Genomic DNA, 9,155 nt, shown 5'->3' on the forward strand with positions numbered 1-9,155 from the left:
AAGATAAGTTGGTGTCCCTCACTTAGATACTAATTATATCATGAATGTGTCAGTTTTGCACGCTGGTTTACCGCACGCTTCTGAAGAACACAATCAATCAATTTATAACTACTCAAGATGGTAATTCAGTTGAAGGGTAAATCGGTGTCCCTTTTTAGGCTTTACAATTACCTACTCAATTGATGGGTTAATTACTAGTCTAATTACATTGGTGTCCCGCATGCAATTCAACTAATCTAATTATCTTTCAAAAACCTAGATAAGTTAATTAATCTAGTAACTGTCGTTACTTCAATTAATAGACTAATAATTAAGGGATCAATCAATGAGAGTAATTAAGAATCATGGATCAAGAGCAATTAATTAAACAAACAGAAGATTAGTAAACCATCACCTAGGTTCAATCATCTAAATGAATACAATATAAATTTAGCTAATCATCATTGGACTCGAACAATCAAACCAATAAATCAAGTATATAATATTAATCATAATGCCAATAATTAAATGAATGTACCAATTAGTTTATAGGTTGAACAATATCCAAAGTAATAGCCAAAATTGTTAGAAATTGGGTATGACTTGACTGCCGGATTCGTTCATGAATCGTGTGTTTACTTTCTCTATAAAGTATTTCGACCCTACGATTGCCTCGGTTGCACGAAATCTTTACAGGGATAAGACAAGAACGCAATCAATGTTTTTGGCAACGAAATCACTGATCAAATTGTTAGAGAGTATGTGTTTGTTTTCTGTCTGTTAAAATGAAAGCAAAAACATCCTCTATATTACTAATCCGGTAAGGTTGATCCTACGTGTCAACCATCCAATAGGCCAGCCGATTTATCTTTTTTCTCCTGCATCCGGAAATAAAATATTATATTTACACTAATTACCACAGACTGCCACGTGTCCATTAGTATTATTATCCTCAAAAATTAAACCTTAATCCTTAATACAGAAACAAACCGACAGTTTCAAACAACAAAATAATAATTAACCCTAAATTTGATTCAGCATAATTGATTAAACCCAAAATCGTCTGCCAATTTTTCTCAATTTACTTTTTCAATCCGATATTCGAATTGATTTCATGTCGGTTGCGTAATTTTTTGACAGATTTAGTTTAAAAATCCGATTCCCAAATTCGTCCAATTGAAGTTCAAAAGTTTGTGTTTTTCTAGATGATGATTGGTTACTGCAAGATTTAAAACCCAAAATCATACAATTGAAGATCAAAATTGATTATTCTTGAAGATGACGATTTCTTGAGTGGAATATTTTTCAATTGGATTACAACATAATCAACAAAGATGTATTTGGTATTCAATATTTAATCACTATTTCTTATGTTCAGCGATCGAATCACTTCAAGGCTGGTACGATTTTAATTTCCAAGTATTTTAGTCCATCTCAGTATTAATGTTTTTGTTTATGTGAAAGGTTACAAAAAAATTGTATTCATATTGCATATTTGAACATTAGATTGGTTCTGTGTTTGTATTCATATCACCCGATTAAATTGGTTAAAACTGTATCTGCACCCATAACCGATTGAATCAGTTTTACAACCCTAAACCTACATATGCGTTGTCGTTCCAATCATCTGCTTCATTTACAACCATAAATCACCATCTATTAAATAAATAGATGTACTTATCAGATCCTAAATCACCATCTATAAGATAAGCATCTGCTTCATTTACAACCCTAAATCACCATCTATGAGATACGCATCACGTACAGGGGTTCTCCAGTCAATTGTCATGTTGATTATAAGTAAATGTTATGTAAGTGCTTACTTCGATTATTGTTCTTTACCTGTACGATTTTTGTTCGATTATTGTTTCTTACCTGTAATGTTGAACTGAAAGTTCTTTTGGAGATCGGGATCGGATTAGTAATTTTTTCTTACTGCCTTAAATACAGATTTGAGGTATGTTCTTATGATTACATTTTATTGGTTTTTAGTTTTGTGTTATCAAAGCGATAATCTTATTTAATGATTCGAATATCCAAGTAGCCTTATATTCTTATTGATGATTTTATTATGAACCTTTCAACCTGTATTTTCTATGATTTTAGCCGCAACTCTTGCTGCACAACCTACACGGTGAGTGTCGACAAGAGAAACCACCACCAGCACTGTGTTTTAAATTCATGTTGTTTTTGTGTTTGGTCAGTTTTGTGTATCAGTAAATATGTTTTCTGCCTCGATAAGATGGGTGGCTTTCCATTTAATTGCGTACAAGATCTAATACATATAAATTAGCTGGTGAGTTTTTGCTCTGAATAGGTAAACAAAAAGACAATGTATAAGGTTGAGAATGCCAAAAAGTAATTTTAGTTCATATGGTTAGTTCTTTTTTCGATGTCTTTTGGTTGTTTCTCAAACACTTGTGAATTTGTGGATTCACTTTTATTGTGCTGTTTAACTGCTATGTTCCTTAACTCTATGTAACCGTTATTTCTGAATATGCAGACTGCATTGAATGTTATGTTAGTTAAATGTTCTGTTAGAAACGTTTTGTGGTTCTTTTGGGTCTTCGCTTCTTTAGATATGCAGAAGATTGAGGTTGTTGCTTTGTATTCTTTTGATTATTATGTTGACAGATTAGAGTTGCGGCCCGTTTCAAGTACACACATTTAACTACGACATTGGACATGTGAGTTGACATATTGGACTGAAACTGGTGATAGTTGCCAAGCAATTTTGAAATGGCGATTGGAAACAAACTTGGTGGGATCACTGCAGTTGCGAATCTGGATAGGCAGTTTTATGGGTTGCCATATCGTCTTACAGGTATATGTTATCATTATACATGTTATATTGATAACGCCTACTACTATATTATTTCAAAAAATATATATATAATTATAAATTATAATTATTTGTGCAGTCCTCCATGTTAGGTACCTACTTAGCCATAGTACAAGGGTGTTGCTCTAACAGTTGGTGCTTCTACTTATGGTTCACCGGTTTTTGTTAGGTCATTTTCTTAATTTTTTTTCTCTTATCCTTTAAAAAAATTCAAAGTAACAGTTAGGGACAAATGTGCTTCTACAGTGTGGTGTGATACTTCATCGTGAAGACAAGCTAGAAGGTTCATCGATATCAATGTCAATATAAGTTTGGTGGGAGTGAAGATCATTTTATTTTCTCATCTTTCCCATTATACAAGCAAGATTGATAATGACAGCTTAAAAATTGGGATTACAAGGGGTTCATTCCTGGCTCTAAGAGAAGAAACTTGAGGTAGTAATATAATATGTTATTGTGCTTATATAGTATAGTCAAGATGGGCGGGTTAGATAACAAGCTAAAGAGGTTTTATCATGTTTTTCATGATTATTATCATTCGATTCATAATTTTCCACTGGTGATATGATATGCAAAATTCCACCAACTATGGATTAGATGCGCGGGTTAGATGATAAGGTTATCCACCTTCATGTGCTCTAACTTTTATGTGTTTATTTTATTTTATTTTTTTTTGAATTGCAAGGATGCAACTATTTCAATTTTTCAGTGTTGAAACTTTGTAGACACTAACAAACAACTATTTGTCATAAAAAAACAGAGAGCTTTACCATTAGATATGTTGCTTTCACTAATGTGGATAGAGTGCAACAAGGCTCACTATCAGAAATATTGGTTTTCGTCTCATGTAAGTTATTGCTATTATCTACTTTCGTTTTAACACTTCAAATGGTTGCTACATGCACAAAATGGCTCAAGTTTTTGTTGTCAAACTTTTGTAACAAATTCATGTTATATATTTAAAAAATAATAATCATGAACTCATGTTTTGTTATCAACCTTGTGTAATAGATCAATAGTTGGTCATGTTATGTTAAGGTTGAAAAAATATACAACACTAAGAGACAATACTCCTGCTTTGAATACTTAATTCAAAATATGAAAACTTAATTCAACTTTTGACGATCCATTGTTGTCATAGTTGGATCATATTATGTTGAAACAATAATATTACAATACATTGGTGACTGTGGCTCTACATAATTTATAGACAACATCCTGTACATATTCTTTAGAATTAAATATAAAAAAAGAGTAAACGTGCGTCGAGTTTGAAATCCTACTTGAAGCAATGGGGATTGTCATGCTTTTTTATGTGTTACTTTTTTACCAACGGAGTCTATTATATTAGAGCTGGAAAGACGGGCGACTTGGGCGGGCTTGAAGGGTATTAGGTAAGGGTCAAAATGGGTTATGGGTTGTGTTTGTTTTTTCGAGTCTTAATTCATGTTAGAACACTTAGAGTTGAGTATAGAGAGACAAAGGTGTTAGCTTAGAGAGATAGAGAGAGTTATCGGAGAATCGGTTCTTTCATTAAGCACAAATGGTTACAAGACAAATGGCAAAAGTTACAATATATATATATATATATATATATATATATATATATATATATATATATATATATATATATATATATATATATATATATAATGACTTTGAGTATTTATAGTACCACACTTAACCCTTACAGGTTTGCAAAACTTATTTAATTGAGATAATCACAAACAATGTGTTAACTGGTTTTTAAACATGCGTCCATCACACGGGCTCATTTGACATTAATCCTAAAGCTATATGCTACAGTTTTTTGGTAATTGTTTCCAGCTATATATGACATAATATTTACGAGTAATAATTAACAAGTTATGGATGTTTACTCAGTTGCAATGGCTTTTGCTTAAATTAGTGTAATTGATTTTTCTTTGCAAACTAACCAAAAGTCCATATTGTTGTGTAAGCACCATGATACTAAGTCACTTATGTTTATTGACTCTATCAATGTAATGTCTCAGGTGTTTAAATGGGTCAAAAACCTATGATGAAGAAGACATGGACAATTTACAAGACCGACTTACAATTCTCACCGTAACGAGTCATGTTGATCATCGAAAAGTATGTGTTATTTCCGAGATGTACAGAGTATATGATTACAACAATAATAGATTGGGATTTATTTGCTTTTGTATTTTTATGTTGATTAAAATCGAGGGTAAAATTGTTGATATTTGATAAATGGTGTGTATGAATTGATTTGGGAAAATCAACTCACTTTTATAAATGACCATCTTTAAAATCAATTAGGAAATGACATCACTCTTCATGAAATGATGTAACCATTCATGGTTACCTTTCATCAAACGATATAATTTTCAAGACCTTATTGAATTAACTCGAACGAGCGTGCACTCTGCACTCTCCAAACTCGTCAATGAGCTTAATTCGATAAGCCTTTGCTTTCTAGCAAATCTCAATTAACTAAAATGATTGTTGATAACACTAAAATCACCAACAAATCCCTCCCATTTTAGTGTAATCCTTGATTTACTAAAATAATTAAACAAACAGAACAAACCAATGCATAAATGAAAATGTTTCAAAAATTGAATTTTCACTTAGTATAATATTTACGAGAATTCGAGTATCAGGGTGTTTCAGAAATTGAACCCTTCCACTCATATGAAAACTATAAAATATTATACACATCAGTTTCTTACGTATCCCTAAGACAATCTTGACACTATTATAAGCCATGTGTCCCAATCCTTCAGTGAACATATTGGCAGCTAAGTCCAAAGCTCCATTGAAGGGGCAAAACTTCATGTTCACACAGGTAGTTCTTTTACATCTTGCACGCGCATTTGCAATTTTTCAAAAGAACTATTAAAAAGATAAACTTCAACCTAACTCCACTTACGGATCTAAACACATACTTTGGGATCTGTAAGATCCTGAATTTTGTGCATCAGAAAATGCTCCTGAAAGTGTCAGTAAATGCGTGCACCAGAAAGCGCCACCAAAAGTTAACCTAACACTTATGCATTTTCAGAATTTACATCAGAATCAGAATCTGTCAACCTCAGTCCCTGAACTTTTAAATTGAAGCTGGAAACGAAAAATGAAAATGAGCTGCTGCTATCGCGTTTTGGCTTGTTTTATCGCGTTTCATGGTGTCGCGAAACGCGTCAGAGTGCACCAGAACGCGACAGGTTGAAAACTATCATCCTGGTCACTTCATCGCATTTCATTTGAGTTTGTCGTGTTTGGAGTGTCGCGAAACACGACCAGGTGTCGCGAAACGCGACCAGGTCTCGCGAAACGCGACATTTGAGCAGATCTGATTATTTAACTCGTTTTCAAGGCCAAATTTGAGGGGCATTTGAGTCTTTTCACTTTTGGACGGGTTATAAGCTCCAAAACTGATCCAAACCTTATCTCTATCTCACCCTTCACACACACAAACCCTCTCATCTATTTTTAGAGAGAGAAACCCATTTGTAGAGAGAGGAAGCTTGATTTGGAGAAGAAGTGGAAATCTCGCCAAGGTGCTAGTGTTAAAGTTGTTCATCTCGTTCACGGCTACGTTTTGGTAGTATTGGTAAGTTCTAACTTCGAATTTAATTGTTAAGATTCTTGTTCATGTTTAGGGTTTGAGCTAGTTAGGGTTCTAAACCCCATTTCTCATGAAATTGGGGGGTTTTGTTGTATGTAATGTGTAAGTAAACCCGATTATTGTGGGTTTAGAGTTTGAGGACGAATTTGGAAGTATTTGTCATGGTTTGGGTGTTAAATCACTAGGTTGTAAGTTTGTTAGTGAATTTGGTGTTCTTAAGAACAAGTTACTAGTCAAAATGGGTGTTGACTTGGTTTGGTGTCAAAATGAGTTATGGGTCAAGATTTGATGAACCAAGCATATAAATATTTGATTTAGGAGTTAATTGGTGTTTTGGAAATATAATCACTAGACGTTAGTGATTATGGGTCGTTTTTATGACTTTGGTCAAAATGGGTAATTTGAATTGGGTCAAAATTGACGATGACACTAATTTGGATTAAATAGATGTTAAATGCTTTTGTTAAGTGTTAAATGATGTTTTTGGATGTAATTACTCGTGAGAAGTAATTTTAGGTTAAAGTGATATTTTAACATAAGTCAAACGTGGTCAAAAGCAATATGGGTCAATATTGCACGTGTTGGGGTTTTCGTGTAAATGACGTTTGAAATGATTACTACCTAAGTAGTAATTTAGTGTTAAGACCTAGTTGGTCTAATTGGTGTTAAGTATAATTTGGGCTAAGTTATACTTGTTTGAATGGGTCGGAATTACCACCCGTAGTGGTAATTGGTGAAATCCACTTTAGGTGACTAAATGGGCGGATTGTGGAGGTAGGTGTAAACCCTTGGTTAAGGGTGTTGGCGTCGAATTCTCTTGTAGAGAATGTATGTTGATTATGTGTATACCTATATGCGTATTATAGGTAAAAGCTTGCTCGGTTGCGTTTGGTGGAGATTCCGCGCATGGTTTGTAATGCTCGAGTTCACGAGGTGAGTGGAATAATTATGCGTGTATGTTTATAATGTATTTATTTGTGTAGCGTGAGGTGTGAAGTGTCGACGTGTTAAGACACCACATTTCACGTGACGAGTGAAGTGTCGACGTGTTAAGACACCACTCGGGGGTGAAGTGTCGACGTGTTAAGACACCACTCCGGGAAGTATGACGGGTGAAGTGTCGACGTGTTAAGACACCACTCGGGGGTGAAGTGTCGATGTGTTAAGACACCACTCCGGGAAGTATGACGGGTGAAGTGTCGACGTGTTAAGACACCACCCGTGGTGAAGTATCGACGTGTTAAGATGTCACCCGTGAGGTTAGTGTATGATGTGTTAAGTGCACTAATGGTTGTTACGAATACCGATGGTCTTTCGCGAGCACCATTCCCTTGTGCGATTGGTTATCGTGTACTCCAGCGTTTACTCCAAGATCGATTTACGATCAGGTTATCAACAGTTGAGGGTGAAGGAGAGCGATGTACTGAAGACTGTGTTCCAAACTCGTTATGGTCACTATGAGTTTCTGGTGATGCCATTCGGTTTAACCAACGGACCTGCCTTGTTTATGGATCTCATGAATCACGTATGCAATCCGTACCTGGACAAGTTCGTTATCGTCTTCATAGATGATATCCTCATCTATTCCAAAAGCGAAGAAGAACATGAGCAACATCTTCGACTCATGCTTGAACTCTTGAGACAAGAGCAACTCTATGCCAAATTCTCCAAGTGCGAATTTTGGTTGAAGGAAGTCCAATTTCTTGGTCATATCGTGAGCGATCAGGGTATCAAGGTTGATCTCGCAAAGATCGAAGCCATCAGCAAGTGGGAAACCCCCACTACTCCTACTCATATCTGCCAATTTTTAGGCCTCGCCAGTTACTATCATAGATTCATCGAAGGTTTCTCTTTGATTGTGCGTCCTTTGACTGCATTAACTCACAAGGGGAAGAAGTTCGTTTGGGAAACCGAGCAAGAGTCGGCATTCCAAACCCTGAAGCAGAAGTTAACCACCGCTCCTATTCTGTCCCTTCCCAAAGGCAGTGATGATTTCGTTGTGTATTGTGATGCCTCCCGACAAGGTTTTGGGTGTGTATTGATGCAACAGAAGAAGGTTATCGCTTACGCCTCTCGATAACTAAAGATTCACGAGCGAAACTACACTACTCACGATCTTGAGCTTGGAGCCATTGTCTTTGCACTCAAACTGTGGAGACACTATCTGTATGGAACCAAGAGTACTATCTTCACCGATCACAAGAGCCTCCAACACATATTCGATCAGAACTGAATATGAGACAGCGACGGTGGATCGAGACGTTGAACGACTACAATTTTGAACTTCGTTACCACCCTGGAAAGGCAAATGTTGTAGCCGATGCCTTGAGCCGAAAGGAAAGAAAGGTACCTCTTCGTGTTCGAGCCTTAAACGTCACCATTCATATAAATATCAATAGCTAAATCCGTGTAGCTCAAGAGGAAGCTCTCAAGGAGGAGAATATTGCTCAAGAGCACTTGAACATTCTCGTTTCTCGATTCGAGGTCAAGGAGACTGGACTCCGATATTGCCGAAAGAATATGGGTGTCTAGTTATGGGGATTTACGAAGCCTTATTCTAGATGAGTCCCACAAGTCAAGGTATTCGATTCATCCAGGGGCTGGTAAGATGTACCACGACCTCAAGGTTCAATATTGGTGGCCAACTTCAAGAAGGATGTTGCGACTTACGTCGGAAAGTGTTTGACTTGTTCTAAGATCAAAGCCGAACATCAGAGGCCA

General features: G+C 35.7%; 1 long non-coding RNA gene across 2 annotated transcripts; it reads left to right on the forward strand.

Moving 5' to 3' along the window:
• The first annotated feature begins 1,396 nt into the window (after nucleotides 1-1,396).
• LOC139844618 (uncharacterized) lies at nucleotides 1,397-5,048 on the forward strand. 2 transcript variants are annotated; one of them, XR_011758029.1, is made up of 5 exons: nucleotides 1,397-2,803; nucleotides 2,901-2,990; nucleotides 3,068-3,256; nucleotides 3,582-3,668; nucleotides 4,837-5,048. It is a non-coding gene; the product is annotated as an uncharacterized lncRNA (long non-coding RNA). The 2 variants fall into 2 exon arrangements; XR_011758030.1 differs by lacking the exon at nucleotides 3,582-3,668 and having other exon boundaries at nucleotides 1,398-2,803.
• Nucleotides 5,049-9,155: the final 4,107 nt, after the last annotated feature.

Source organism: Rutidosis leptorrhynchoides, chromosome 4, assembly GCF_046630445.1.
Source record: "Rutidosis leptorrhynchoides isolate AG116_Rl617_1_P2 chromosome 4, CSIRO_AGI_Rlap_v1, whole genome shotgun sequence".
Lineage (NCBI taxonomy): Eukaryota > Viridiplantae > Streptophyta > Magnoliopsida > Asterales > Asteraceae > Rutidosis > Rutidosis leptorrhynchoides.